The 3,918-nt window shown below is 42.9% G+C and overlaps 1 pseudogene; it reads left to right on the forward strand.

The window, feature by feature from the left end:
* Window positions 1-3,398: 3,398 nt before the first annotated feature.
* LOC111817909 lies at window positions 3,399-3,573 on the forward strand (annotated as a pseudogene).
* The last annotated feature ends 345 nt before the right edge of the window (window positions 3,574-3,918 follow it).

The raw sequence follows: 3,918 nt of genomic DNA on the forward strand, positions 1-3,918 counted from the left end.
AGAACTGTGTGGCAAAGGCCTAAGCCAATTTGAAAACACACAGGGGTCAGGGATATAGCTCAGCTGCATAAGTGCCTGCCTGGCAAGTGCATGGTCCTGAGTTAGATCTCTAGCACTGGAAAAAAAAAAAGAAAAGAAAAAGAAAAGAAAAGAAAAAAAGAAAAGAAAAGAAAAGAAAAGAAAAGAAAAGAAAAGAAAAGGAAAAAAAGCAGAGTGACCAAAACAGGAAATGTCCCCTATAATCACCTTTATTAAATGAAAGATCCAGCTTCTCTTCCTAGTTCAAAAAAATTTTATGGGAAATGGATATTGACATTCATCCAACAGCTTTTCTTCTGTTTTCTTTTTCCTTGGATCTCTTTTAAGATATCTACAGTTGTTTCTACCCTTAAGAGCAATCCCTGGCATGTCTTGTAATGATTTGTTGAGCTTTGTTACAGAGTAGATGTTTAATAAATATCTCAGAAGTTTCAAAAGAGCACAAGCCAGGCATTGTAATCCCAGCACTCAGGAGGCTAACGCAGGAAGATTGCCATGAGTTCAAGTCTAGCCTGAAATGCATAAGGAGACCCTGTCTCAAAAAGACAAAAAAATAGTCCCACTCGGACATGGCCTCCAGGGAACATTCTGAACCCTGGGCCTCCTGCAGCCCAAAAGCTGCGCATGAGTTAGCAGCTTATTAGCTTGTAAAAGGTCATTGTTATCCCAGCCCAGGATAACAAAAGCATTAGGAAGAGTTCTCACTGCAGTTTATCCACCCAGTCTGGCTTCAAATCCAGCTATGCTTTGGGCGACCTGGGCAAGTTTGGCCACCTCCACCCCTGGGCCATGGCTTGTACCCTCCTTCTCAAATCCCCCAACCCAAACCACTGTGCATCCTGGTTGTTTATGAACTCATCTTTCCTCTAAGCTCATTTAGGATAGGCTATCTGAATCTTGTTTGCACTTGTGTCATAATTAGCCCAACACTAGTGTTTAACAATACTTGCTGGAAATTATTTGACTCAAAAAACATATATAAAGAGAGATACAGATACAGATAGAGATACAGATACAAATAGATACAGATTGATTGATTGATTGATTGATTGATTGATTGATTGATTTGGTATAGGGTCTCGCTACACAGCTCATACTCATGGTGATTTTCCTGTCTCAGTCTCCCGAGCACTGGGATTATAGGCATGTGCCTCCACACCTGGTTTTAGGGTCCACACGGCATGTGGTATCAGGGATCAAACCCAGGTCCTGGCGCTTGTCAGGCAGGTGCTTATGCTATTGAGCTATCTCCCCAGCCTCAAGAACATTTTGAAATACCAAGTTTCTAGCCAAGAATGTCTAAATCCACAGGCTCATCCTAAGCAAGACCTTCAATGATTAAGTGATTAAATTTTGTCTAAATTTGATTTAAAAAATTATTTATAAAGACATAAAACTTTTATGCATAAATTTATAAAAATTTTATTTTCACCAGGGTGTCTTCTCCTTGTTTTCTACTCTGGCCTCCCTAGCCTCACTGGGAAACACTAATGGTAAGTCCACCATTTCCTGAAACCCTGATTGGTACAACCTCAACCCAGATCAAAACAGCCCCATCTCTTGGCTTTTTCTTTTTCTTTCTGTATTTTAGGGAAGGGTCTACAGGGTGTTTAGGGTCTCACTATTAGATCAGACTCATAGTGATCTGCCTGTTTACAGCCTCCCAGGTATTGGGATTCCAGGTGCGCACCACCATGCCCAGTCTCAATTGCCCTCTCAGCGTGCCCCGGGGTCGGGGCCAGCACAGCAAGCCCAGGGATCAAACCCTGGCCCCTACACCTGCTTGCAGGCACTTTAATCTGCTGAGCTATTTGGCCGGCTCTCTCTCTTGGCTTTTTACCAATACAAAAGGTCGTGTGCTCTCTCCGAAGCTTTATCAGAGTCGTAGGCATCAAAGCTGAGCTCACAGAGCTCCTCTGTATGGCTGAGAACCTCAACAGTCACCCAGAAGGACTGGACCGTGTTTGCGCATTGTGCTCATGGCCAGTCATCACCAGACCCTACCCTGTGCACTCTAACAGTAGCATTCTTTCCACGGGAGTCTTAGCCCGTCTTCTGAGGCTATCACAAAATACTTGAAGCCTGGTAATTTGTAAAGAATAAATGTTCATTTGACTTCAGTTCTGGACATCATAAAGCATGGCATTGGCAACTGCTTGGCCTCTGGTGAGGGGCTTCTAACCACACACAGGGCAAGGGCGTCACATGGCAAGACACAGAGTGTGCTAGGTCGGGTCCATCTTCCTCTCTAATACCGTCACGGGGGCCTCGCCCTCAGGACCTCATCTAACCTTAATCCCCTCCCACAGGTCCTGTCTCCACATACTACATTAACATATGAATGGGAAGATGAAGACTCTCACACATGAACTTTTAAGGGACACATTCAAATCATCACACTGGAACATCAACTGTTAATTTAGTCTGTCAGGGTCCCATTAATCAAGAAGTCACTATCAATGTTTGATTAATCAAATCAGAATGAGGGTTTATTCCTTTTCGTCACTGATCTAATAGCCCACTATGGATTCTCCAGAGAAGAATCTATGTGATTTTGCCAATTACCCATGAGCCACATTTGCTGGCCAACATGAGAGGCCTTTCACCGGCGAGAATTAAGTTAATGTGTCATTTCATATTCGCAGCCATCCTTGGGACTGTATATGGTATTGTTTCCATGATATTAATTGTCCAAACCTTCTGAGAACATAAAACAGATTAAAGTTAAAGTTCTCCCCACTGAGTGTCTGTAAAGATAAAATTTGTTTAACACTCCAAAGACCCAATTCATTTGAAGTCCAGGACAAAAAGCATGAGGGCTTTTAACAGAATTGTTTCTTGTTTTAGAGCATAAAGGAAAGAACTTTGATTTATATAGAAGCTTTTTCAGAACCAGGCGGAGGTTGGCTTGTAATAAAACACAGTCCCAAAGATTGTGAAACCATTTCCATTGGAGCTGTGTTTTGTTATCAGTGCAGTTTGGCTCAGTTGAAGTAGACACTCATTCCTGGGGCCAGGAACCAGGGACGGAAGCTGGAGAGCAGATCCAGTCTGCATCTCTGGGCTGCGGTCTCTTGGCTTTAAAGAGCCGAAATGCTCAGTGCATGGACTTAGATGGCTTTGAGGACACAGGAGGCAACTTTGAGAATCTCACTTTTAAAAAGTACAGTTTCTACTTCCAGCAAAATGCACACATACACCCAAATGCCGTATTACAATCTCAGGGAATCCTTGGGCCTTGCTAAAATTCAGCCGTGGACTATTCTGGATCTGATGCAGCATCAAGCCAGGTTCTAAAAAAGTCTACTCTCTTCTGAACTTTCTAAGCCAAAAATAAATTTTTAAAAAAATTATCATCCATCGCTTCTTGGCCTTTTGGCTAAGATCAAGTGTAAGAAATTATCATCTAGTCAGACATATAATGTGTGACTCCTTTTAGCATATATTTCTATTTTATAATCCAGAGCCTTTAGGAAGTTATGTGAATACCAGTCTTTCCCCCACTATACTACCAAGGGAAAGAGCTACTTCCCTACTCAGCCCAGAACCAAGAGGAAGTGGCTTTGGGGGGACCCAATCTGGGCTATACCATCTGGCAACCTCACATGCGGTCCACACTCACCTTGGCTGATCTAGGTTCTGTGTTTCTAGGTGGGAAGGGGCACATGTTTGCCCAAGGACAAAGACAACTCACGCTACTGGGGAAGAAGATGCTCTGACAGTGGCATCCTATTCCTCAGAAGATGCAAAAGGACCAGAATTACTTGGTTTTACTTTCCTGAATGACTTGCCCTTTGTGCAAGAAGATCTACCATTTTTTCTGGGTCTCATTGTTTCAGTCTCACTCCCAGAAAATGGCTACAAGCTAGTGTTGTTGGG

The sequence above is a fragment of the Octodon degus genome, unplaced genomic scaffold, assembly GCF_000260255.1.
Source record: "Octodon degus isolate 3935 unplaced genomic scaffold, OctDeg1.0 scaffold00073, whole genome shotgun sequence".
Classification (NCBI taxonomy): Eukaryota; Metazoa; Chordata; class Mammalia; order Rodentia; family Octodontidae; genus Octodon; species Octodon degus.